This window comes from Gallus gallus, chromosome 2 (genome assembly GCF_016699485.2).
Source record: "Gallus gallus isolate bGalGal1 chromosome 2, bGalGal1.mat.broiler.GRCg7b, whole genome shotgun sequence".
In the NCBI taxonomy this organism is placed as follows: domain Eukaryota; kingdom Metazoa; phylum Chordata; class Aves; order Galliformes; family Phasianidae; genus Gallus; species Gallus gallus.
In genome coordinates, this window is record NC_052533.1 from 136,787,526 (window position 1) to 136,815,523 (window position 27,998).

General features: G+C 46.0%; 1 protein-coding gene and 2 long non-coding RNA genes across 9 annotated transcripts in view; 2 read left to right on the forward strand and 1 right to left on the reverse strand.

Moving 5' to 3' along the window:
• Positions 1–2,713: 2,713 nt before the first annotated feature.
• LOC107052800 lies at positions 2,714–22,317 on the reverse strand. Its single transcript, XR_001465543.4, has 2 exons — positions 22,175–22,317; positions 2,714–2,913 (listed from the first exon to the last, which is right to left on the reverse strand). It is a non-coding gene; the product is annotated as an uncharacterized LOC107052800 (long non-coding RNA).
• Positions 22,318–22,325: 8 nt separating this feature from the next.
• LOC121109911 lies at positions 22,326–26,481 on the forward strand. 2 transcript variants are annotated; one of them, XR_005857650.2, is made up of 3 exons: positions 22,326–22,661; positions 23,240–23,684; positions 25,938–26,481. It is a non-coding gene; the product is annotated as an uncharacterized LOC121109911 (long non-coding RNA). The 2 variants fall into 2 exon arrangements; XR_005857649.2 differs by having other exon boundaries at positions 22,327–22,527.
• Positions 26,482–26,913: 432 nt separating this feature from the next.
• The window catches only part of ZHX2 (zinc fingers and homeoboxes 2), a 67,919-nt gene continuing 66,834 nt past the window's right edge, over positions 26,914–27,998 (forward strand). For 4 of the 6 annotated variants that reach the window (XM_046938287.1, XM_046938288.1, XM_046938289.1 and 1 more), the window contains exon 1: positions 27,691–27,804. The gene's annotated coding sequence lies outside the window, so the exon portion shown is untranslated. Of the gene's footprint in view, positions 27,502–27,690; positions 27,805–27,998 lie in introns of those variants that run through there. The other 2 variants (XM_046938290.1, XM_046938286.1) reach the window with 1 other exon arrangement.

The following is a 27,998-nucleotide window of genomic DNA, read 5'->3' on the forward strand; positions in this document are numbered from 1 at the left end:
GTGAGTGCATTTTCAGTCTCAGGACATGGTTTCTGCCAGCTCCCTATCTGCTAAGTGTTAATCGATCCCACTGAAGTCAGTGGATATGCTCACTTATTCACTTACACTCTGCTTATTCACAGCTCCATTAAATACTGCGTGCTTGGACCCTGGTTTTAAAAGCCAAAAAAATATCAGCAAGATGGTGTAATGATTGCCTAAGTGTAAGACAAAGGAGAAACTGGTATAAAAAGAAGAATTAGAGAAGGGCACTGTAGTGCTAGTACAAGCGGAACGCTGTAAAAAATCAAGAAACTGTGTGCTACTGTGAAACCTCAAGTCCAATGGACATGAGATGAAAGGCAATATAATGTTTAAGTCAGTTACTGAGTCACACTGAGGCTGTGACAGGACTTAGACTGAGCTGGCATTCATTGGGCCACCAGTCTGAGGGCTCCTGCAGCACAGCATACCGCATGTCAAAGAAATACCACAGCACAAATACCTGCATGCAGACTGTACAGAGATGCTCTTCCAGAGAGGTTTTGGGAACCCACAGGACACCACACCGAAACAGAAGCAATCCTGCCTAGAAGGCCTCCCAGCTAGTCTTGATCTGACCTATTTGTGACAATTCCCCAGTAGAGGCAGCTCTCTGATCTCCTGGGGCAGCCCACTTCTCTGTCCCGGTAGAGCATCCCACCCACACCAGCAGCACTATGCAGATGTTGCATATTAATGCCAGTATCTGTTTATTTAGCAGCTTTGTCGATAACGGAGAATAAGAGTTAATTTACAAACATGATCTGTTGCTTCCATCGCTCTGGTACTTTGTTTCATTGGAGTTCCTTTCTCATTGGAGCCACGTGGGTGTCTGTCTCTTAACCCATACAGTACCCCAAGGGGTCACCCAGACCATCGTTCAACCCCATGCAAAGTGCTGTGAACCAAATACAAATGGGCTGGGGCTTTGAGATCTGTTCTATGCCAATCAAAGTGATCAACACAGTACAGACCTGCATAGAAGTTACATTTTTATGCTAACTTATAATTGTCACACATAAGGGAGCGTTGGGCTGGACAGAAATTTTCCTCGAGTTGCTGTCCTGGATCAGAGCAGATTGATATATCTCACTACCTTGTTATTTTAGTTGGTTGGTTGTTGTTTTTTTTTGTAAACCAGCAAGTATTACATGTGTCAGAAAAAAGCTTGTCAAATATCACACAATACAATACAGATCACAATATAGTACAGTTACAGATACAGATTGAGCTAAGCCCTGCATTAGATTTCAGTGTTAAATCTAAATTTTTGAGACTGGATTATTCCAAAAGAGCAAGATTGTATGATAAACTGCAAAATCTCAGAGCACAAGTAAGTATTTAAATAGCTTTAAACTAATTTAGAAACGAATCTAGTGGTGATAGACACAGACAGTATTAGCAGGAGATAGGTGAGCTCCATCTGTCATTCTTTCTCATCTTAGATCCTGATCCAAAGGAACGTTTGTATTCCTAACTGCCCTGGATGTAAGGAAATCTCTGTTGAATCAGTAGGATCTCAGCATCCAAATAGGAGCCAGACACACCTCTTCTAGATTTCTTCCTTCTACACCAGCTCAGCAGTCTTGCATCCAACTTCAGCCAGACTTGGATGAATCCCGATCTCCTGATCCAGAAAATATTTGTATTTTGACCAACAGATGTACTGATCCACTGCAGTCAGGCAAGTTTCAATTCTTCGTGATCACAGAATCACAGAATGGCTGGGGCTGGAAGGGACCTCTGGGGTTTGTCTGGTTCAACACTCCTGCTCAAGCAGGGTTATGCTGGGTATAGTCTATCCCCTTGGCTGAGACCCCTTACAAGCAACAAATATGTTAACTATTTGTGTATATCTTTGCATGCAAGAGCCTCCAACACATCCGAAGAGGAAATCTATGTTCTTGCTGCAATGTGTTTAATTCCAGATCTTCATCTTAGAACAGACAAATAATCAAAGAGTGGCAATTCCAAGTTCTCTTGTGAGTCACCACCAGAGAATGACTGCAGCCATCTGTCCCGTGGAATAGATATGTCAGTAATGCCGTGTCATATTGAGTTCCACTAGCAAACAATTTCCCAGATAACATCAATGATGAGACCTCATTTATAGATGTCCCTGAATGCTAACCAGCTGTGTTAAAAATTGGAAATTAGAGATACTTAACTTTTGGGGTGAAACTCAGTTCCAGATTCAGAGGGAGAAGCTTAGCCATCCATATGTGTACTAGGAATGTAAATACGCGTTGCAGCCATTTTCAGGACTTGGTTTTGTTGGACAAATATAATTGTCTAATGATATTTGATATGGTCTGGGGGATCCAAGAGATCCACACAGAGCTGGATAACATGGCACTGGACCAAGATAAGCTTAGTTCTTCCCTGAGCAGCATCAGAGATCAAGCACGGTCTCCTGAACAGGTATCCTAAAGAACCCTGGGCCACGCTGCTACTGACTCAGTCATCTAAGGTGGGCATTTAGTGCCTGTAATGTCTGTGGAGTGCTCCAGTGGAGCAATGTCTGGCTCCAGCTATGGCTCCAGAAAGGTCTCTTTGAGGTCCTATTCCTCATCTGCCAGCCCCACACAGTTATGTCAAATGCTCTACAGCATCTCAAATGGCACTCGGTGCGTGCTCATGGACAACTGATATCCCTTTATAGTTAATGGAGAGAACGTAGCAGTTCACACTATTTTAGACAGCTTCTTTGTCATTATATGAATCATATTATATATGTGTCTGTTGCTATTCACTGAGCATGCAGAGACTCCAAATGATGAACACTGATAAAGGCATTACTGTTATAGACACCTTCATCTGATGAGGTGAGAAACGCCCCAAGAAACATACTTCCTCATGTTACAGGGTTTTTCCTGGGGGATGTTATTCTTCCTGTATCAAACAAAAAAGAAAAGTCATTTTTGCATGGCCGATGTACACTTTAATATCCTTAATGATAACAAAGTTGTAAATACCTTTTGTTCAGCAGAATATTTTCCTGTCAGTAAAGAATACAACATCCCATTTCAGAAATGAAAGTCTTCAAATTTTTCATAAAATCTGAATTTACTAAATTAAGTTACAATCGAAGGTGAAAGGATTGAAGTTATTTGATACTCTCAGCTGCAGAGATAGATTAAGGGATTAACACAAATAGAATCACATGCTTCTTTGCAGCCTTTACCAATGAATATTCTATCCAGTCAAAGTGAATACATGCTTAATAGAATCGAGTTAAAATGGGTGGATGGATAATTATTGAATGGAACAGGTAGTGACATCTCATCACTAGGTCATCAAAATGGGCAATTCAAAATTGAACTAAAGTCTGTAAATAAATAATTTAGGACATTAATAAATGTGATATTCCAGGAAGGCAAGTTACCACAAGTATCTAACACATATTGCAAGACCCAAGTGGGAAGTGTTGTAAGAGGAGCAGTGATTCAGTCATTAAGAGTATCACAAAAGAAGCTCACACTTTCCATTATTTACTTATGTCAGTTTGGCATGGGCCTCTGTATACTGAGAATGTTTGAGTTTATGTACTCCTAGGAGATGAGAGATAATTGCTGAGGAGAGTCTAGTTAACAATTGAGTAAATTTAACGAATAATGTTAGTTTTACAGAGCAGAACAACAACAAAAAATAGATTTGTTTTTAATTTCTAAACCAGGAAGATGCAGACACTCCTATTGCACCAATTAGGCCAAATTTTATATCTGATTACAGTCAACAAGTTTGACTCCTACCTAGAATGTGAGAGTAGCAAAAGGTTTCTTATTACATATGAAGTCTCCACTTTTTGTCATTCTCCTATAGCAAAAGCAGATTAATTTGGTCCTTGCTAGCACACAAGAGAGACATCGAATCACAGGAACCAAGAAATTTTGTAGTGTCTGGTTGTTATTTTTGGTTTCAGGTGGGCTTTATCCTTACTGCAAAACCGCAAAATCTGATAAATACAAAGCCTTTACCCTTGAGTTGTGTTAAAATATTAGGCAGACAGAGACATGTTAAACCACTTCAACAAGTTCTATTAGGAATTTTGCCCAAGATTCCAAGCAGCAAATGCACAACCAGTTGCCACAGTTCAGTTGAGGGGCAGTTTCCAGGATGTGACCGATTCCATCAGCTGAAAAGTAATAGGACCCTGCTGAAAGGGGCACAGTGATTACAGTGAACACCATCTGAGTAAGAGCCAGCAATGTATTCTCAAAGAGAAAAAGGAAAATCTTCATTTTGAGCTATATATGGAGAAGCAAGGGCCTTCAGAGAGCATCAGCGTTTGTCCATGTCTGCTTGATACTGGGTTACTGGGTCTGCTTTTTGGCCCTCCAGCTGGTAAAGGATTTGGGCAATCCTACCATCTCAGGATACTAGAGAAAAAGACCTAGGTGGAGGTACTGAGGGAGATCAGTTTCTTCAGTTTGATCAAAAAGAGTCTAAAGGATGACCTAACAGAGGCCAGCAGCTACCTTAATGGGTTGCTACTGGAGTTGCTAGAGTTACAGGCTTGGGAGGATCAGGTTGGACCCTGTCTTACTAGGCAGATAGGCAGCATGAGCGAATACTTCCTAGAGAAGGAAGTGCCCTAAATTTTACATTATTTTACATTATATGTAAAATAATTTTACATTATACACAGAAACAAAAGCAATACCTCTTACATCATTTGTCTCGTTGGCTGTGAGTAATGTGAACTGGTAATATCTGTGTTTTGGTCAGAAAGAAAAGGCAAGGAGAAGAACTGGCAATCATAAAAACACATTCTGGTAGCAGTGAGAAGGCACCATATAGCTTCAATCTTATCAGCAAATTGGCTTCCCTAGGAAAATGTATCTGGTGACAGCTTGAAATTATGCCTTTGAAAGGGAAAAGTAACTTTAGATATGTGTAATGAGGACAGGAACAATTAAACACTGTTCTTGCCTTGCTCACACCTGCAAAGTGCTCACAGAAATACACTTCACTGTTTCTTAAGTGAGATGTCTCCCAGTGCACATTAAAGCACAGACTTCTCATGTGGCTGCTGCAAGAGCAGAGAGTAAAGAAAGCTTCCAGTGATCAAGAAACCTTACATTGCATACACCTGGCCATTCTGATTCGCTCTTCCCTACACTGCTCTTCAAACATCAGCACAAAGGGAGGCAGAATTGTATATGCAGAGCACCACTCAAAAGTGCACAGTCTGCCGTGGCTGTTTTGTAGATCTACAAGGTTTAAGATTTCGGGTAGTGATAAAAACACAGCTGATCCAACCTGCAGTGTTGCAGAAGTGCAATTGCAGAATTGCCATTCCTGCAGCACGCCTGCTGATCGGCTGATCCACAGCAGAGACCTGTGATAGTTCTTGCTTTCTTTTTATGGTTTAAAAAAAAAAAAGAGAGAGAGAGATGGAAAGAGAGATCAGCAAAGTACAGTTACTGGAGAGTAGTAAATGCTCTATTCTTAATATCCCCCATGTGTTTGAGAAAGTAAATGAAAGCCAAGTAAAGAGAATGGTACACAAAGGACCGTATTTTCTAAGTGCAGCTCTTAAGCTGTCACCCATTACAAGTCCCATGCACATTAGACCCATTTGTGTCACATTTGCACTTGCAGATTGAAGGCCTCTTGTGCAATAACTGTACATTTTACACCAGTAGAGCATTGACACCTCAGGCCAAAGTGGTCCTTTGGAACAGAGGCAGCTCTGCAGAAGTAGATCCCACTGTTTATCAAACATGTTTCTCTTGATGTGTTTGAGATGCTTTTCCATGCATTAAAAAAGCAATTCTTGCACGCACAGTACAAGACAGGCTGCAGTGGGGAGGTGGGGAAAAGCAGGACCACAGTCCTAATGCAAAACTGGCTGCTGCTTCACAAGTTATTGCAAATGAATTACCACCATTTACAACATAGGATGTTACAGTAAAATGGTTCTGGTTTCAGGAATCTTCAGTACATCAGGCTGCAATTTATGGCAGTTCAGCTGTCATTGCATGGGTGGCTGAGCCACCTCTGCAAAAAGTGGAGGAACCATTGCAAATATTTGAAAATGAAGCAGGACACAGAAGTGCAACTGCCAGCTTGGCCCTATCCCAAAATGCTATGGGGAAACATCTTCTTGCACAAATGCACATTGCAAACACTGGAAGTGACTGAGGAAAAAATCTGAGATTCATATTGACACAAACAAGGGAAAATAAATAACAGCCATGAACAGAGTTGCCAGGTCTATACACATCCCATATGGCAAAAGGCACAGCCTATCTGCATTACAGAAAAGAGTGCCCAGAATACGGATGATTTTAGTAGAAAACTTAGAATACAGAAAGAAAATAATCTTGGCCATATTTTGCCCATTAAGCTCCATGAAGTGCTTTGGGATACAGAAATGAGTGAGAGAATCCCTGGCCAGATTCCACCTTGGCTTCTATCTAATGCAGACAACTTCACAGATAATTCTTGTACACCCCTCGCTCCAACAGAGCATTTACTAAGTAACTTTAAGTACATAATTATCCCCCTTCCATTTAGGTATTTAACAAACATTCCAGTTTTGCTGGAGCAGGGCCCCTAGAGCAAGTAAGAATAAGCATGCATACAGCAGTAGCCAACAAAATAAATACCAAATTTTCTGCCACAGAGTCTCTTCAGGTGAAGGACTCTTGTCCATGGTGGGACCAAGAGTGGAGTTTACTCAGATTTCGCCAACCTCTCAGTCATAGCAATCAGATCCAGTTCACCCAATAGCAGATCCCCCCCAGTGCAGCAGCTGACATCTTCTCATCACCCTAAACTCCCTTGATAAGAATTTGAGAGAAAAAATGTGCCCTTTAACTGTTTGTCCTCTGATGTCTTTAGAAGTCTACCTGGTGGAGGGCAGAAGACATCCCACAACCTGCTGAGTAGTAGAGTACTCAGTTAAGTATACTGAGGCCAATCTGGGATAGACATGATCTTTAGGGAGTGAATCCTCTTATCTACTTGCAGAAGGCAGGGTTTGTTCTCCCAGACTTTTCTGGGGAAGCTGAGACCCAGACATGAGGGTCAGTGGTAAACCTTGACCTGGCCCTGTGGCTGTCACACCACTTTCTGGGGAGCAAGATGAGCAAAAATCCCCACTTCTCATCAAAAGTTGATCTGAAAATCAACAGAAGGCAGCAAGTTGTGTCCTGAATGGGTACGAATCCTGCCTGTGGATGTGCAAGCAAATGCTCCATGAGATGGCTGCCAGATAACAGCAATGAATGGGAACTACCTCCATCCCCTTGGACTGCCCATCCAGCACTGAGGTGGAGACCTCTTTCCTCACCTCTTTCCCCTGCTCATGGCCTCAGGAATGCCTTTCCCCGTTCTGTCTGACAGGGAAATGATAAGTGATGTCAGTGTATGTCACAGTTCTGCTTTTCAGAGTCCAAATCCTGGGTAGCTGGGATGACCCTGTATATATAACTTACTACTGAGGAGATGAGAAGGACAACCCAGAGGTACTGAGTTACTGATAGTGACATGCGTCACTCCTAAGGAAACCCACAACCCAAACAGCCCCTGAGAGAAGACAGTGAACCACTCACAGCCCCATTGACTGGAGGGGAAGCAGTCAAGTTCAATGCCAATGTCCTGGAAGAGAATGCAAAAAATCAGACAAGAAAAGAAGTGTTTACCCATGGTTTTCCTATAGCACAGAGGCTATCTCTGTGATCATCAGGGCTGCAGGCTGGAGATGGGTAAGCCAAATGAGCTTGGGTGGCAACTTGGTTGAAGGAGGTACCCCAGTGAAAAGGACTTGACAGTTCTAACTAGATCTTATCTTTAGTGCTGGCAGTACTGTGATTTCAGTTCATCAGAGTTCCTGCTTTGAGGTGAGTTTATCTATTCTGATTCTTATGCTGTTTATTTTCTATTGAAGTTGTTTTACTCTCAGCTGGTTTAAATTACTTAGAGGTTCTATCCCAGGAGTAAACTAGGCACCCCATGGCACAGCAATGTTCCCATTGTAAAAGCTGCAGTGCAGCTAGCTAAGACAGAGCACCACTGCTCTCCTTCTTTTTATGGCTGGAGAGCTGAGGTCCATACAGACCAGCTAGCCAGTGTCCTGTGTGATGTCTGTAGCAGGAGCAGGGATACAGCTCATTCATCTTGAGCATTATCCTCACAGCATCCTTAAGCAAGGGCTGCCACCCACTTGTTTTTCATCCACCTTGCAAGTTTTGTGGTGGCTGGTGAAAGAGATGAATCTCCAAGTGGGAGCTGCAATGCTAAATTGGGACGCATTGCAGTTATGGTGCTTTAGTCAGGTGTGGATGTGGCTATGCTGTGTCCACCAGAAAATCTCTCAGCTTGGTTGTAAGGTCCTTTGTCAAGCCATGCTGGGTTTAGATGAGATCTAGGTCAGGGGCTATGAAGATGCTGTCCAAGAGGTTCCTGTAGCTCATGTAGGGAAGCAGACAACTGTGTTTTCCACAGGTCAGCACAGAATTCACTCCTCATCCCAAGCAGCTGTGAACAGAGGTGATGAAAGGCTTCTGGAAAGCGAGCACTCCTCTGATGACTTCCAGGTTCCTCCCCAGTGAGTAGAGAGGCCCTTATCAAATATCAAGAGCACAGGTGAACAGCTGCCATGGGAGGAAACCGCACAAGTTATGAGGTTTGTTTTCAATTCTTTCCCCAAACTCAGCTCCATATGTTGCTACATTTTTCCAGCCTCTGCAAAATGATTCATGTGGCATGTTGCCTAACATTGCACAAAGTGTGCCCATATGAGGTCTCACCAGTGTGTGGGAAGAGCTCTGCATAAGGCCGGCCCAACCTCTCCAAGGACGGGCAGGACTTGTGCCGCTGCCCATACTACTATTGCTGCCCTTGCTCCAGTTAAACGTGGAGATCCTGCACAGCCTGGGTATTTCTCAGCCTGCAGAGCCTCAGGACAAAACCTGCCTGAAGTTCCTGTCCTTTCTGCAGTGCTGGTTCTGCTGTTGCCTCTAGCCGAGGGAAAGCACTGTAACTGCAGGAGCAAACTCTGTCCTCTTGGCCGTAAATATCTTGCAAATAATCTCCTGGTATCTTCAGCCAAGCACCATGCGTGACGTTACCACCTAGATCTCTTTGTCCGAGATTTAAAGGGCAACAGAATACAAACATTATCTTCAATCTGGAAACATAATTGCAAACTCTCAATTGATTTTGTGCCAAAAAAAAAAAAAAAAAAAAAAGATACACCATAAAACTCAAGCAGGCTATTAATGAGAAAGACATAAGCAATAAAACCCATATGACTCTGCGCATAAAGATGAGTGATCATTATGAGAGCAGGGGACAGAGATGCAAATATTACGTGTTGTTTACTTGGGGTGATTTTGCTAATATTTGGAGCCCTACTGTAGTAAATCTTCACATAAATACAACAAGGCTCTACAAGGCTCTGCTGCATAATTAGACCATCTTGGATGTCATCTGTCCTTCCTCACAGAACTGGGTTCAATTGTTTTTGCATGAGTGTATGTTAAAGGTATGTCAAATCCAAGGGATGCAAATAAGCTCAATTAATTGGATCCACACTGACACCACATCCTGGAGGGTGGAGAGAGAGCATTACAAAGCTGGCTAAGCTTGTGTTGAAGTTAAAATGTGACTGCAGCAGTAAAAGTCTGCGTCTGGTGCTGAGATGTCTGACAAGGAGACACAGTGGACAAGGAGAGGGCAGTGGAAAGCATACACCTTAACTTCTGTGAGGCCTTTAATGTCATCTCCCATGGCATTCTTATCATCAGATTGGTGCAATGAGGGCTGGATAAGAGGACAATAAAGCTGGTGGAAAATTGGCTGTGTGGACTCAAGGAGGTTTAACCAGCAGTGCAAAGTCCAACTGGCAGCCAGCACTGGTGGTGTCCCTCAGGAACCAGCCCTGGTACCAGAACTGCTTCATGTCTCCTCTAATCACCTGCATGATGGGACTTGAATCTGCAGGCTTGAAGATACCAAATCAGGGAGTGGGTGAGATGTTAGAGAGCAGGCTGCTGTTCAGGGTGACCTGGAGAGGTTGGAAATTGGAGTGGCCAACTCTGGGACTTGCAGATGGATGGCTCTTCCTCAGATTGTAGGTTCTCACTTGATCCCCAAAGAGGCTGTGCACAAACAACCCTCACCCAACGTCTTAGCTGTCTCATGTGTCAAAGCCCTTCCCACCCAAGAACAACATTGCTAATCCTACATCTCAGGCTCTGAGAGTCTGAATACTTTTGAATATCTCAAATTGAGTCCCTTGGCCTGAGTCCCTTTGGTTTCAATCAGCAGGTTCAAGAAGAAAGAGTCAAATAAAGCCCGTCTATTCATTACTTATGAATTTTAAAAAGAAAGAATTTCCCCCAGAATGCAACTTGATTCAAATGAGGGTGAAATTCCCCATTATCCAGTGCTCTGATCTGGCTTTGTATTCACATCATATAGCAAACGTGCCTGGCAGACAAGTTCAGAAAGGCAACCACACAGGTGTTTTCACCTTGTCTAGGCCATGGGAGTTCTTGGACGGACTTCTTGGCATATGCCAAACTAAGGCCAGCCCTGCATGGAGCAGCTGGAAGGATTAGGCCCTTACTGAGCAGTGATAAAAGGTATGAGGCAAAAGTGAGAAAAGAAGAATCAAGAGGCTGTTCTACAAGAGTAAGCAACCCTGAGCCTGACTATTTTCTTCCTCACCCTTTGGGTACAAGTTTGAATGAAAATGACAGCTTCTAGCCTACATTCTAGCAGTGATGTCTAACATTTGGGCATTTACGGCACTCACTCAGCCTTTGCCTTGGCCAAAGGTTTGTCTGCTCAACCTGGATGGCTCCATGCCCTTCACTTGTCCATGCACAGTGTTTTGTATCCTGCCAAAACACCCTTTGCAAGTGCAACAGATCAGGGAAATGTCTGGTCTGGAATTCCCTTACGGAGTTACATCCCCATTTTGGGTGTTTTAGGGCTGGAGTCGCATAACAACAAAGCTATCAGTACGCAGTGATGAAGCATTTGAGTCTTAGTCTTAAACCTGAAGATTTCTGGCTTGGCTCACACACCTGTAAATGGAAACTATAGTATTCACTGCACAAAGCTCTTGAAAGAGCATGGGATGGAGGCTGGGGAAAGTTTCCCACACCATACCCAAGTGTGAGAGAGCATCTCCTGCTAAGAATATGGGGGAGTTGGGGTACAAAATCAGGACTGGGAGGAGGGAAGGCAAACTCTCCCTCTTTACCCTCCCCAAAACACAACATCCATTTTTTTCTGCAGTGCTGAGTTCCCAAATAAACTACTTGTTTAAGGCAACAAGCTGAGGCGTTTACAGTGATGCCATTCATAACACAACAGTTAAACATCTGTTGGCTTTTATAGTATAATCTTTATTCTAGACTGAGGGGGAAAAAAATCTCTAAGCAAATTTGGGTGAAGAGATCTGACCCCATAGCCCAGAAGCAGCAGATCCCTCTTTCTACTAACTCAGATTTGTCCTCGCTGCACCACACATTGTTTGCACAATCATTTGCAATTTTTAGAGTCCTATAAGACAGTCAAATACAAAGGAAGCCCTCGCTACATGGCAATTTTTCCTCCTCACTTTAGACGATTTAGGCCACATGCTAATGGACACACTGAGGCAACAGCCTCCAGTCTAATCCAAGGTTTTCCAAACTTTCTGGACTATTTGGCATTCAGGCCGCTTCATTTACCCCAACCTATAGCTTGTACTGCCATGGATCTTTCTTATCTCAGCTTTTCTCAGTCTTTCAATAGGAAGTGGTAAAAAGTGCTGTGGTTCTGCAGGTTAGTCAGATCATTTAAAGATGGACCCAGGCACAGCCCAATAACTAGGCGCTATAAACAAACTCTATGGAAATCCATAACTCAAAAATGCCTCTGCATTTCTGCCATGCTCTCCTTCCCCTTGTACATTTTCAGGAAGAAGCTCTGGGCAGGTAATAGTTGCAAGAGCCACCCAACACATTGCACAATTAGTCTGTGTCAATAATTTGGGGTTGAAGTTCAGTGACCTTAAAGGTCCTTTCCAGTCTAAGCCATTTCGTGACTCTGCAATTTTAAGCAAAGAGCTAGCGGAAATCTCCATCAAGTGCCCTCACCAGACACACCACGTAATCCACACTACCAGCTATCAAGATCTGCTTTGATAATTGTTTAGTAAATGTCCATAACTCGTCACTCCTCCTAACAAGCAGGATCTGTGTAGCCCCCAGCTCCAAGGCAAAGTGGCACAGCCGTTCCAGACACTGGCAGTCCAGGACAGAACCTAGCTTGGCTACAGTTTGCACTTTATAGAGAAGAAATTCAGATAGCAAAAGTCTAAGTGCAATTTGCCCCCTAAAAATATGGAGCAAGGTTATTTTCTAAATGCATTTCTCCGAGGCCCTTATCTTCACTGCTGAGCTGCAAAGGAAGCTGCAAAACCACTAACATGGAACAGCTCTATCCCTTTACCACCAACACAGCAACATGTCCATAAAAAGAGTGTTGTCATTTAGTAAGCAGTTTTTCCTTAACCAATTAAAAATACCTTTTGGCAAGATGTATCTACAAAACCAGATATTTTTGACTGCTTCCTGGAGAGAGATACTCAAGCTATAATGTGACCTGAAGTTTTACAGAAGTTCAAACAACAAACGCATCCACTGCCCAAAATCAAGCAGCAAAAGACAATCAGGTTGGCCATTGCCTCAGGCCAGAGTTTCCCCTTTGGCAGCAGAGCAGCTCAGAGAATACAGACTATGGGAAAGACGCACTGAAAAGTTCAAGACAAAGTTCAGCTATTTTAGAGTCGTTAATGTAAAAAAAAATAGTACTTTAATATAGGAAAAATTCCAGGAGACTTTCTCACATGCATTCATCACTCAGAAAAGCTGCTTATTCAAACTTTCCATCCTGCTTATAATTATAACAGCACCTTGGAACCCCAGCAAGGAGAGCCAGGCTGCAGCGGGCACGTTGCACGCAGATGATAAAGAAGACAGTCTGTTCTCTGCGTGTTGACAATGAAGCAGATAACAGAAATAAATAGAACAGCTTCAGAAGGACAAGCAGCGAGGAAAGCATCAGGCAAAATTATAACACCTTAAGTAAGCTGCAAGCACATGGAGATTGCTTTCTAACTGGTATTCTTTCAAAATGCAAGCTATACTGCTTGTCTTCAAGTGGACAGAGCAGTATCACCAAAACCTTCAGTACATTCAGCACAAGCCTGGCAGCTACCGATTAGCCCAACCATTAACTGAACAGCTCGGGGAAATAAAAACAGCCAGAGCATCACGATCCTCAGCACTGCTGTGCTGATTAACGTCGTTCTGTAAATTACCGCTGGGCCACCTGTACCAGTCTGCTTCCCTGCTGTTTAAAGTTTCTTTGCTGTGTTTCAGTTCCAATAGAAAAAAATCTTCTGATAATGATTTTAGAATTTAAAGAAATAAATCTTCCTTCTTCAGAAAGGTGCAGGAGGTTTCCTAGCTTACACGTAACGGGGAAATGAAGCAGGTCTGGAGAACAGAGGCCGCTTTTATGCCATCTGCTGTACTGAGACGAGGTTTGCGTTCACCTTCAGAGGTCAACAGAAGCTCTGTGATGGGTCTCACTGCACACAGCTTCATAAAGCAGTGGTATCTTGAGATGTTTTAAAACATCTGTGTTACTGAGTCCTGGATTCACTGTCAGTACAAATATTTATACCCATATACAAAGCCTTGCACGCAAGTTCTCCAGCTCATGAACGGTAGTTATGAAGACATGGCAGCAGAATGCACTTGCACTTTCAACAAAAGCAGGTAAAATAAGAAAGAAGGGAGAGAAGGTAATGGAGAAATCCTTGTTTCTCTATTTCATTATGTAGAACTGCTGAAAACAGAGGAAGAAAACAAACCCGAAAGGAATCATAGAAACATAGAATTACTGAAGTTGGAAAAGACCACTAAGATCACCTAGTCCAGCCATTAACCCATCACGACCATGCCCTCATAGACTCATAGAATCATTACAGTTGGAAACGACTGCTAAGATCTATGTCTATTTCAGAAGGAGAGACTTCTCAGGAAAGGCAAAGGGCTGTCAGACCAGCAGGAGTGAGAAGTAGACGTGGAGCCCTAAGAATCTGGGTACACCTCCTCAGCCAAACACACACCCTTGACAGGTCAGCAAGGCAGCACCCAGTGAGCTGCTAGCTGTGTCCTGGGCAGTCTCCACAGGCACCAGCTGAGTCTCTGAGAACCAGATCCTAGAGCACCCCAGCAGTAGGGAGCTCAGAGTCTCCCTTACTGTTCTTAATGCTCATTCTTTTCTATCTTGTAAATATATCCAGAGATGCTAGAAAAAGAGCTCAGAGCCTCTTAGCACTCCAAGTCCCACCAGATTAGTGAAGCATGTTTCACTACTGCTCATCAATGTGGTAGATGCAGTACTACAAGCCTGGTTCATCACAAGAAATCCATGAAACACAGGAAAAGCAAGTGATGTTAGGAGCCTTTGGATTAGCATCCATGTCCTTATTTGAGAGGTCCTAGAAGTTTACTACCATCACAAATTTCACAGGGAACTGGCAGCTCCAGCTGCTTTCTAAAAAGCACTGCATAGATTTTTAATATGTTTTTCATGATTCAGACTATGTGAGCACCTCTCATCACTACATGGATGCAGAAGAGTCTGTTTCTTTCTTTCTTTCTTTCTTTCTTTCTTTCTTTCTTTCCTTCTTTCTTTCTTTCTTTCTTTCTTTCTTTCTTTCTTTCTTTCTTTCTTTCTTTCTTTCTTTCTTTCTTTCTTTCTTTCTTTCTTTCTTTCTTTTGTCTTCCTTCCTTCCTTCCTTCCTTCCTTCCTTCCTTCCTTCCTTCCTTCCTTCCTTCCTTCCTTCCTTCCTTCCCTCCCTCCCTCCCTCCCTCCCTCCCTCCCTCCCTCCCTCCTTCCTTCCTTCCTTCCTTCCTTCCTTCCTTCCTTCCTTCCTTCCTTCCTTCCTTCCTTCCTTCCTTCCTTCCTTCCTTCCTTTTTCTTTCTTCCGTTCTTTCTTTCTTCCTTTCTTTCTTTCTTTCTTTCTTCCTTTCTTTCTTTTTAAGGACATTAACAATGTACCAAAATGAGCGCACGGCCCTCCAGCAGCTCCCAGCCTGACCGCCCCCTGGGCTTTGGTTGGAAAATTGCGCTTGGAAAACATCTACACAAATTTTGGCAACTGTATATTGGCTTTTCCCCCTGAAAGACCTAACGGGCTTCTATTATCCAAACAGATCAAATGGCTCAGAAAATCCACATCTGTATGACGCTGATGAATGGGAAATGAGATCAAAATGTGAAACAAAGAACTTCCGATAGCTCCTTCACAAGTGACATTAAAAGCAGATGGAGGAGAAGGAAGTTTGGTTTCTCCACCCTTCTCCTCAGCTCCCAAAACCTGAGCAGCAGGGAATGCACCGAGCCAGAGAGCCCCTTCTGAACACACCACACCAGGTAGGAACCAACAACTGTGTTTTCAAGGGAACAGCTCTTGTGATGATGTCAGCTGTTTTCACTAACTTAGAAAGCCCTTTTTTATATACAGTTCTGGGGCTTATTGGAAGGAGTGTTAAGATTAAACAGAGCACACAAGTTTCTCTGCTCATAAGCTTTCCCCTTGGGACAATATAAAGAAGATTGCTCACTTATGCTGTGCACACACTTTGAATCACCACTTTACTCCCAGAGCCAGATAACAGGCCATACCACTGCACAAATATTTGTCTTTACCCAGTTATCAGAAGTGAAGTCATTAATGCTTGGTGCATTTCTTGTGCCCCTCTCCTGGAGTCTGGGCTTTTACAGGCAATGCTAACAGCACAGGGCAGTCCTGCAGTATGGCACAAAAGCCCTTGCACCTCACCCCAATGCCAGGTGGTGCCTTGGCAGAGAGGGAATATCCTGTAGGTGTAGGTCCTATTAAAATTCAGGCAGGCACAGACAAATCACATTGCACTCTGGTACTTTATACAGAGAATGCAAATCTCCCATGATATATATGCTATTTTGCCGTGATTTCGTGGTGCGTGAATTCAGAGTACAGCCAGTGCTGTTGGAGAATTAGCCCCTAGCACAAAACAGTGAGATGCTTAGCATTTTCCTCCACTGGGACCAGGATTTCAGGCAAATTGCTGATGAAAGGTGGTAGACTGGAAGACAGTAAAAAACAAATGAAAATGAAATAAGTGCCCTTACTTATGCTTCACACTTGCTGAAAATACAGCTTGTCCTCAGCTGGAAATTGAGCTCAAGCTTCTGACAGGACTCTGATCAGCTGCAGCTTGGAGAGGTAGTGTTCTACACACCCATCTGCATGTATTTGCCATTCGGATCCACTTTCTACAGATTTCCCAGGTAAGATCCAAATAGCGGTGAGCAAGCCAGGACCACGCAGGAGTACAGCCATCCTCCAATCTTTCAACATATCCATGCTTAGAAATCATTTCTTGTAACTCCGATACACATCAGTAGCTAAACTGATGTCCAGCTGGAAATTCTCTCAACCATACTGTCATTTTTTCATCATCTTCTGGTTTGAATTTTGGGTGGTCCTGTCTGGAGCCAGCAGTTGGACTCAATGACCCTTGTGGGTCCCTTCCAGCTCAGAATATTCTGTGATTCTACGATTCTCCACTGAAGTTCTCTCCAGTAATTATTACACAAAATTTCACTGTGTTCTCACCTTCTATGTTTCAACTCTCCGAGGCTTAGCTGATATTCAGGAGCACCTTCTTGGCCTATAGGATCCAGTGCTGCACTCGCAGTGCTTTCCCTATCCACACTGAGGATCCATACTGATGATCTCAGCCCAGCCTGTTTTGTGTCCATCCACCAACCACTGGGACAGCACCATTGTGCCTCCAGCAAGCCCCTCAGCTTTGATTTCAGCTGTAGCTTCTGGAGCTTCTCGTGAAACAAATATCTCTGCCCATAAGATCTGCTGAAACTATAGATGAAGGTGGACTGATTCCATTAGGCATCTGTTTCTCAATGCAATCACACTGTTCTGAAATCACTTGTCTCTTGATAATGCATTAGTGTTCTACTATTCAATTCAGAGGGAATCACTGCACCAGAGAAGCAGACGAGGCAGTCCAGCACCCCACCCTTATTTTTTTTAGTTTTACAACACACACAAACATGCCCATTATCATGTAAAGAGATGTAAGGATGTAAGGAGACATCAGCTCCACAGCAGCAGCTCTGGTGAGATTTGATGTACCAAACTGCAAAAGAAACCATTAGCCAGAAACTCCACCAGGTCATAGAATCATAGAATCACAGAATCACAGAATGGCCTGGGTTGGAAGGGACCTCAAGGATCATGAATCTTTAACGCCACCGCCACAGGCAGGGCCATCAACCTCCATATTTAATACCAGACCAGGCTGCCCAGGACCCCATCCAACCTGGCCTTGAACACCTCCAAGGACGGGGCATCCACAGCCTCTCTGGGCAGCCCGTCCCACCACCTCACCACTCTCATAGTAAAGAACTTCCCCCTGACATCCAACCTAAATCCTCCCTCCTTCAACTTAAAACCATTTCCCCTTGTCCTGCTATTATCTACCCTTTTAAAGAGTTGACTCCCCTCCTGTTTATAGACTCCCTTTAGGTACTAAAAGGCTGCAATGAGGTCACCCCACAGCCTTCTCTTCTCCAAGTCCTCAAAAAGGCCTATTGTGGCAGCAGATGCAAGAACTATCTGACTGCACTGCCTCCTGTAATGTGATATGCACCCATTTTATATCCGCCCACAGAGATGCACACTCCAAGGCATCACTGCTCCCTTTCTGGATCCATAGGGCATCCCCACCTTCAGGGCTGCTGGTGGAGCAGCCACCAGACAGATGTACTAATAAATGGTACTGGCAGGCCGGTGCTGTGCCCAGTCTAACCTTACAAACATACATCTCCATCTGGCTCTTCCCATGAATAAAAGATCATCTTTGTTTTGAAGAGACTTCTTTTTTACCCATAACAAGGTAAGAGATGTCTTCTAGGTCCCCGATGAAGAAAAGGAAACTGCTCTTCAACTCAAGCAGGAGATGCTGGGGGATGGTACCTCTGGGAAGTGGTGGGTTAACATTGTAGGCCTCTTCTGTGTGTGCTTTTATATGGTATTTGTTCTCAGTTGCAGTGTGTGAATCCTTAATTACACATATACGACATTAAAGGCAAATTAGTATAGTCAAAATTCATTTTCCTTCCAGAGCCAGTCAAAAATAACCAAAGAGGTAGTAATTTGTTTTTACCACGCAGCAGGTGGTATTATATCCCTCATTAAATTATGCAGATATGATTAATATTAATCTACATTTTACCACTATCCATCAAATTCAGTATCCATCACAACATCCTTAGCACAGCACTTGTTTTGAAATGCATTTCATCAAAGTGTTGAGACATAAGTTAAAGTGGTCTCTCTGGACACGGAGAGACCCTTGTGTCCCAAGACAATACAACATTTGGGAAATCATTAGCACAACCTACGCTAATTTTTACCCTACTACTGACTTCCAAAAGCTGTTACAAATAAATTCAAGGGGCTGAAAGAGAGGGATCCTTTATCTTTTTTTTTTTAAATCTTTTTTTTTAAATCTTTTTTTTTTTTTAATACGGAAAAAACTAGATGGTTCTATACAGTTCATAGCCAGCAAAATCATAGAATCACAGAATCATAGAAGAGCTTAGTTTGGAAGCGACTATAACGACCATTTAGTTCCAAATCCCCTGCCATAGGCAGGGCTGCCCACCACCAGCTCAGGCTGCCCAGGGCCCCATCCAGCCTGGCCTTCAGCACCTTCAGGGATGGGGCATCCACAGAGCTCTGGGCACCTGTGGCAGTGCCTCACTGACCTCTGGGTAAATAATTTCTTTCCAACATCTAACCTAAATCTCCTCTCTTTTAGTTTAAAGCCTTTCTTCCTCAACCTATCAGTAACTGGACTGTGCAAAAAAGTCAGTCTCCCTCCAGCTTGTAAGCTCTCTTCTAGTACCGAATGGCCACAAGGAAGTCTCCCTGAAGTCTTCTACAAGATAAACAAGCACAACTCCCTCAACCTTTCTTCATAGGAGAGGTGCTCCAGCCCTCTAATCACCTTCATGGCCCCTCTCCAACAGCTCTGCATCTTTCTTATCCTGGCGGCCCAAGGCCTGGATGCAGTACTCCAGATGGGACTTCATGAGGGCAGAGCAGAAGGGGACAGTCATCTCCCTCTCCCTGCGGGCCACCCCTCTCTTGATGCACCCCAGGATACAGTTGACCTTCAGGGCTGCAAACACACGTTCACATCCTTATAAAGGTGTGTGCTTTTACAAATCACCCTCCTGGTGCATGCCCTCCCACTGCCTTTGCCAGGCTTCTCCCTGGATCACCCCCCCGTGCATCACAGCTCCCAGCTCCCATCCTGCCTGCTCAGCTCTGGATACAACACCGCTGTTGGCAGCAGGACGCTAAATCTAATTTGCATCTTGTAATGTAAATGCTCCCAGAGGTTGAAGCAACAGATTTTGCATACAGTATCATTTTTTCCCCAGACACACTCCGGGTGCAGGAAAATCAGTATTTTACAGGCAGGACTCGAGCTGAGCTTAACCGCTTCTGTGGAAAAAATGTCACCATAAATGTGACACTGAACCAGGGTGACATTTAAGGTGGCTACTGTGACAAAATATTTTGCACTGAGAGAGCTGCTTTCCTGGGTTTTATCAAGATCAGAAAAGCTTTTCCCTTTAGTTGAAGTAAATACACGCAGCCTAGCCTGTAATTTAGCATGTTCTCCAGCAGCTCACTTTTCAACTCTCCAGAACCTCCTGGAGATATTACTAGCATGGCCTTTCAGCAAAACAAACTCCTGGAGCTTCCCCAGCACACAAGGAGAATCTGAGTGCTAGGACTCAAGGGCAGACCACGTACCAAAAGGGCATTAGGAACTGCTGGCTGAGCCGTGGTGGCATAGAAGCTCCAATTTATTTGTGTGAGCACTGCAGTGCTGCCTCTGTATTTCTGACAGCGATAGAAGTACACTTTCCTGCAAAAGCAGGAAAATCCCTGCTGCCACTGCTAAGATGCAGGCTGCTCAGACATACCTACTGCTATGTGTGGTGCACTGGGCTGGGCGCTCCTGCTGGGCCAACAGCAGAGACAAATGATGGCCATGCAGCAAAGCCAGCAGGTTTATGCTCAGGAGATCTGGCTATGCCACAGGTTCCTTGCATGCTGCTGGCAAAACTCACAACATTGGTGATTATGAACTCTTACCCAGTGCCAAAGGCACTGGAGAGCTTCATCTCCAGCTCCCCCAGTCCCACTATAGCCATAGGAGCTGATGGTGTGTGTGTGTGTTGTAGAGCTTCCCAAGTTAATCTTTTATGCATCTTGAGACCCTGTTCACAGCTACAGAAGTACTGTTATTTTTGAATACATACAGCCAAAGACCAATAAACTAATTGCATTCCTCTTCATAAAAGAGAAGATATCAATCTTCTTATATTAAATCTGTCCAGAGTAAACAAACTTCTCTCCTCCTGCTGTTAAAATATGTTTCCATAGGTGTTTAGTGTAACATCTGACCCCTTTCTCTTGCATCTTCCTAGATTAGGGTCAGTCCATTTGCACTTCAATAGTTCCAGGGCTGTACTGCAGTTTCTGGGGCTGGAGCACAGCTCAGCTGTAAAAACTTGCTGGAGGCTGTGAAGCAGCATAAAGAGGCTGGGACAGGGAGTATTTTTAAATCCAGTTTTGGAAGAAGAAAATCACTGTGCTTGATTCCTTCCCCCCCCCCCCCCCCCCCCCAACCCTTTTTTGGTTGCGAGATTGAAAATTTGTGGAGGTCTTCGAGGTCAGCCCTCCCAAATGGATGACAGGCAGAGCTGCAGCGAGCATCTGTGTGCAGAAAGGTAAAGCAAGCAGAGATGACCTGACTGATAATGCACGTGGGCTGTATGGATGATATACGTATGAAAAGGGATAGCGGAGGAACAAATGTGCCAGGACTGTCAGCTCCACCATAAGGGACAGGGGAACCAACAGCAGCCAAAGGCTGTGTGCTCTGATGTCACCGTGCAGATTCTGGTACCACAGCCCTAGTGGGGTCCCCTGGACGTTCCCAGCATATAGAAATATCATGGTCTAATGCTTCTCTGCTGCACAGCAAGGAAGTGTATAATTTCACCTGGATCTTCTCCCCCTCTTTCCCAGAAATCCTTTCCTGTCATGCTCAGCTTTGCTACCACATATCATTCAATAGGCACATATTGTTTAAGTCCTCAGAGACAGCCCCGTATCCATTTGGCAAGGAATAAAAGAGCCGACTCAAACTGCCTATTCACCTTCCAGATCTCCAGAGAGATGGCACATGGTGTCACCAACCCGCCTGCATTCCTGGATTGGCAAATATCCCCATTAGTTCTGTTTGTACTGTTGGTCTGAATGTGTTACACTCTAGTCTAGGGGACAGATAAAGACACATCCTGAAAATTCGTACCATAGACAAACATCCAAGCAGTCTCAGTGAATTACCTAAACATGCAAATAGCTTTCTAGAAGAGCAAGCTCAGCCTGATGGTTAAAATCTGCTCCCAAATCCACAGGAATCACCAAAAGACAAGAAAACAGAATCCTCCGCTTTAAAGCAGGAGCTCTGATCAGCTCTTTGGTTAATTAAGAATGGGTTATGCTGGCAGTGACACCTGCGGGGCGGCCTTTGGTCACTAATCCCCTCCAGTTGTCCACAAAGAGTTGTGACAGTTGTCACCCTCTGCGCCAGGCTCAGTGGGAGGCAGCGGATGAATGCCCTGGGAAGCAGAACCACTGCCCCAGCCCTGTTATCTGCTGGATGGGGCCAGGGCAAAGCTGCAGGGTGTAGAGGTGAAGCGTGCATTGCCAGCGGCCATGCAATACCCAACTGCCAGCAGGAAATAGGGAGTTTGTTCTCCAGCACCTTTAATCTATGGGTACACAGGAAAAAAAAAATTAAAAAAGAAGGGAAAAAGTCGTAAAAAAATTCCAAGGAATTGAGCTAGTGTAATAAAATGACTGCTCAAAGAATGTGCGTCCCTAAGGAGAAAAATGTTTGGCTTTCAGGCAGACACTGCCCCAGCCCAGCACTGGAGGCCTGCAGCAAGGCCTGGGGAAGGCTCTCACCTCTCTGCTCCAGGACAAATCCCACTGTCTCGAAGCACAGAGCCCACTTGGGTTGAAGCAGGAGCTGCTTTTGTTCCTCCTCCAGAGCAGCCCGGACTGCCCGGTCCTGCAGTGAGGTCATAACTCAGGGCCGATCGCATCACAGCGCGTTGCCATGGCGATGCCTGAGCTGTCACAAAAGGATGCGTGTGATGATTTCACAGCAGATGGGCTGTGAGGGAGGAAGCCCTCATTTAAATTTTAAAAATTGCTTTGGTAATTAGCAAGAGCAATGGAAAAAAAAAATACGTTAAAAAAAAAGAAAAAGGAAAAGGAAAAAGAAAAATCCCTGAAACTGGCACTCTCAGCAAAGGGTAATGAATTCTGCAGGAAGAGGAGGGAAGTAGGGGCTGTGCTCCCACTGCCCGACTGCAGGATCCCCCCCATCCCAGCACATCTCACGGCCCACTCATCCAGCCAGCCCTGCAGTAGGGAAGGCGGCGGGCAGGTGGGGAAGCTGAGGGCCTGGGGCTGCATTGTGGCACCAAGTGACCAGGGGAGGGGAGATGTAGCCCCCTGACTTCACCAGCCCTTAGCAAGCAGCTGGATTGGACCCTATAGGGCCTTGGTAATGCAGCATGTGAGGAGTATGAATGTACTCCTGTCCTTGTGGGGGATATGGTATGAGGAGCAGCTGGAGTCCCTGGGTGTGCTCAGCCCAGAGCAGAGGAGCTGAGGGGAGGCCTCATGGTGGCTGCAGCTCCTCACAAGGAGCGGAGGGGCAGCGCTGAGCTCTGCTCTGTGTGACAGCGACAGGGCCCGAGGGAACAGCATGGAGCTGTGTCAGGAGACGGGCAGGTGGGGGTTAGGGACGGGGTCTGCACCAGAGGGCGGTAGGCATGGACCGGGCTGCCCCGGGGCTCAAGGGGCATCTGAACAGTGCTCTCAGACATAGGGACCATTTTGGGGTGGTCCTGTGTGGAGCCAGGAGTTGGACTCAGTGATCCCTTTGGATCCCTTCCAACTCAGGATGTCCTGAGCAGATCAGCAGCCCCCAGCAGGATAAAATCTCTCCTCTGCCTGCAGGAGCATCTCAAGGACCTTGGGCTGAGTCCTATTCATCGGGGAGAGCAGACTCCTGGGATGCACGTTCTTCACTTGTCCTGTGATTAACTGTTGGTCTTCCAAAGAATGAGCCAGATGGTTCCCATGAGAAGTGATCAGCTCTCCTGGAGTCTATGAACCAGAAAAAGACAGAGTCTGGGTGCCTCTTGCCAGGACCTGTCTGAAGCTGAGGTGATGAGTGCAGGTACACTGGGAGCTGGTGCCTGGGGGATTCCCTCCACCTCAGCTCATCAGCCCCACAAACTGAAGGGACAGCTTCTCCCAGCTTAAGGGCATCACAGAGCATAAGGTCAGCCCTGCTGATTGGATTCGGACCTCGGCAGTGCTTTGCTCCTGTGCAAATTCCTTTTAGCATCTCATTCTGCAGACAGCGCATCTGATCGGTGCTCTCCACCTCAATTTGAAGGTGGGAAGAGGGGAAAGCACGGTTTTGGCAGTTGTTTTGCTGGGGAAGAACTATATATATACAGGGTGGGGAGTGAGTGGCAAATATAGGCTAAAGAGCTGTGTTCCTCCACGCTGATCTGCACACTGTGCATTGACCAGCAGCCAATGCTGCTTCCTGCCATGGCACTGGGATCAAGGTCTCCACAAGAGAGGGGAAAAAATAGCAGTGTTTATCTGCTGACCTCTTTTAAAATTGCTCTTACCTTAATTTCTACTGAGGGCCATACCGAAAGCTGGCTTTCAACGCATAATGACAAACAGCAGCTGAGAGCCGTGGCACTGCCATACCGGTATGGGGGATGAAGCAGGGTGGGATGCAGTTAGCAGCAAGGTGCACACTGAGCAGTTGCAGCCTGGTTGTTCCTGCAAGGCAGCAGCTCAGCCTCCGGCCCAAGGCCTCCCCTGCAGGAACAAACACATCCCAAAGCTCCCAGCCACCAATCTCCCCCCCGCTACTGCATCCCATACACAAACCAACCCCCAGTGCCACAGCTCCAGGCAGCACAGCACACACATGAGCAGCACGCAGCCACACTCAGCAGAAAATGACTCTCCGGCTCTTTTATTTATATGCCTCTGTTTTGGCTTCTGAAGGATGCACGTCTCCTTCGAGGATACACACGGAGTCTCTCTGGAGCACAGCTCTGAGCTGTAGCTCAGGGAAAGGGAACGAGATCTGCTGTGCTGACTCAGCCTCGGCTGCACAGGAATAAACAGTCGGAAAGGAACCATTAACTCAATAAGACTGAAACATATGTGACAATGCATATGTCAGCCACTCATCTTCTCGCCGTAAATAATATACAGACACGTTTCGACACACAGTTCATTATCTTTGACCAACGTATTACTTCACAGGGGACTTCACAACTTTATTTGAGGTCTTTACAGAGTGGTTGTCACCTTAAATCTAGAGAAAGTGGACAGAGGAAATGGAGAGCACGAGATTTAAAGCAAGCCAGCATTCTGCTCTTGTTTGCCTGGGAAACTGTGCACACTCACTGTGCCCTGTGATTGGTGGGGCTTCCACAGTGCTATTCACTGAAAAGAGAGGCCTTCGGGGAAAAAAAAAATGCAAACTTCCTTTTTGCATTTTCTGCACAAGCAATTTCCATTTCCTGATGATACCCGGCATTGTTTTAATATGAGGTTCCCATAAATCAGTTACACACAGACTATGTTATGCAGTGTGAAGGTGAGGAGGGGATGCAGCAGCAGCGGTCGGGCTCTGCTCCTCATCGCCAGCAAAAGAACACATGGGAATGGCACAGAGCTGCACCAGGGGAGGTTAAGAATGGCCATCAAGAACAGTTTCTTTACCATGAGGGTGGACACTGAAACAGGATTCTGAGAAGTGGCTGATGCCTCATGGCTGCCAGTGTCAAGAGACAATGCCCCCATTAATTAAGCTGCGCCAGGGAAGGTTCAGGCTGGATGTTAGGAAATACTGCTTCTCTGAAAGGGTGGTCAGGCACTGGAATGGGCTGCCCAGAGAGGTGGTGGAGTCACTGAGCCTGGTGGTGTTCAAAGAGCATTTGGATGTTGTGAGGGACATGGTTTAGTGAGAACCTTTGGTGAAGGGCAAATGGTTGGACTGGATGATCCTGTGGGTCTTTTCCAACCTTAGCGATTCTATGATTCTACGATATTTGAAGGTCCCATCCAACTGAACTATTCTATTATTCTATTCCATTCTGTTCCATTCTATGTCTGACAGAGGGGCAGAAGTCAGAGATAACCGGCCAACTATCCGTTTCCTAAAGCACAGCATCAGAGCTGAGGTGCCACATGGGTTGTTGGTCTCACTGCTCAACATTCAGAGGAGGAATGTGATGACTGAGACCGAGCTCCATTTCGCAGAGTGCAGGAAAACACAAAGTCAAGGAGAATCATAGAATCATAGAACTGTTTGAGTTGGAAAGGACCCTTAGAGGCCATCTGGTCCAACTCCCCAGCACTGAGCAGTGACACCTACAGCTCAAACAGGTTGCTCAGAGTCTGTTCCAGCCTGACCTTGGATGCCTCCAGGGATGGGGCATCCACCACGTCTGTGGGCAACCGGTTCCAGTGCCTCACCAGCCTTATCGTAAAAAAAAAGACCCAAGCTTTTTCCTTATATGTGATCTAAATCTCCTGTTTTAGTTTGAAACCATTTCCCCTTGTCCCATCACCACAGACCCTGCTAAAGAGTCCGTCCCCTTCTTTCTTACAGCCCCTCTTTGGATACTGAAAGGAGCACTGGGTATCCTTGGCTTTATCTCCACGATCTCTGCAGTTTCTCTGAGCACTACCGTCGAATACACAATGGCCAATAAGCAGCTCTTAGCTTTTTCATTGAGGATGGCAATAGGAACTGTCACAGTTTTAAAGCCCACGTCCTCCTCGCTCCAAACCTGTGCTCCGTTTTAATGACTTCGTATGGCATCACCCGTGTTTGGGGGAAGGCAGAGGAGTTTGCGAAGGGGCCCCACGCAGCGCAGACCGCTTAAGCCCAACGGTGGGCCCCAAAGGAGGCTCCGGGCTCCCACCCACGGCCCCGCTTTGCACTTGAAAGCACCAACGGCAGCACCGCCGTATGGGCCAAAGGGCCCTTTGCGCATGGCAAGGCAGAAAGAAAAAGAACAGAAAGAAAAAAAAAGCTAAAGAGGCCTTAAACTAAGTGTGAATGAGGACAGCAGCAAGGAGACGGCTTCTCCACCATCGATCTGGCCCGTAAAGAACCCTTCACATAAACGAGCGTAAAGGTCATTCAAACACTTTGGCTTTTTCTTGTCCTAATCTTAGGAAATGGAGATCTTCAAGAGATCGTTCGTCTTTCAGGGGACGAGGGGTTGCTGAGATAGATAGGCTTTTCTTTTCTTTCCTTCCAAAACGCAGCTGAACGGCTCTTGAAGAGTTAAAACGGATTCGGCGGTGTTTATAAGAAAGTGGAAATTCCATTTAAAAAGGAAGGAAAGAAAGAAAGGAAAGAAAAGAAGTAAAGGAAGAAAGAAAAGGAGGAGAGGAGAGGAGAGGAGAGGAGAGGAGAGGAGAGGAGAGGAGAGGAGAGGAGAGGAGAGGAGAGGAGAGGAGAGGAGAGGAGAGGAGAGGAGAGGAAGAAAGGGAAGAAAAAATCTCTCGGGAAAACCCGGAGCTCAGACAGCATCAGCGGAGCTCCGACTTATCGCCGGGGTTCGCGCGTCCCTCCCACCCGCAGCCGGGCGTTCGGAGCCGGCCCGGGCTGCAGGCGGGCACGGAGCATCCCATCCCGCCAGCGCTCCGCCCGGCACTCGGATACAAGTCCGCTCCGATAGGGGTATCCCTGCGAAGAGATCTCCCTGACATCGCCTGGACACATCTACTTTCTGTTCGGCCGCGGGAACTTCGAGCTCCTCCGACGCTGTCACGCACCGCTATGGGACGCGGGCACGGCTGAGCGCCGGGAGCCGTCCTGATAGCATCAGGCATTGCCGGGATGGATGTGACGGGAGGTTCCGCCCGGAGCTCCGCGGTGCTCTGCCGCTCGCGGTCCCGTTACCCAGAGCCGGCTCGTACCCAGCAGCGAGACGCGGCCGGGGAATTACTTCTTATCGTTAATCCGCCGAAGTAAAAAACAGAGAATAGCCCGGCCGCCGGCCGCTACACCTCCTCGTTAGCGACGCAGAGACACGAGAGTTTAACGACACTTTTAAATGGGGGATAGGATTCCCGCGATGCAGCAGAGCGGCACCGCTTGGAAACACGCGGCACCTCCCGCAAAGCCCCAACTGAGCGCCCCGAAGCCCACCTCGCTCCGGGTGCGTCCCAAAGCTCCGGAGGCGCCGGGAGGGGCCGCGCGGCTCTGCCCCGGAGCGCCGGCGATGCCGCGCGGCCACCGGCGGAGCCCACGCTCGGAGCGCGGAGCGGACGGGGGGTGCCGGGGGAGGACGGGGGGAGGGGGGGGGGGCGTGGGAAATCCGCTTGGCGGCCCCGGAGGAGGCGCTCCCGGGGCCGGGGGGGGGCACGGCAGCGCTTCCAACTTTCCGCCGCGCCGAGAGACCCCGGCAGCCGCGCCGGCGGTGGTATCGTATGCAAATACGCAGGCTGACGTCAGAGATCATGTGGGTTTTGGCGTAGATCCCCGCCGATCGAGGGCTCCTTTTTTTTTTTTTTTTTTTTTTTTTGCCTTTTTTTTTGCCTTTTTTTTTTTTTTTGCCTTCTTTTTTTTTTGGCCTTTTTTTTTTTTTTTTTTTTTTTTGGCCTTTTTTCTTCCTTAATTCCGCGGCGGGGTCGGGGCGGTGCGTACGTCCGCGCG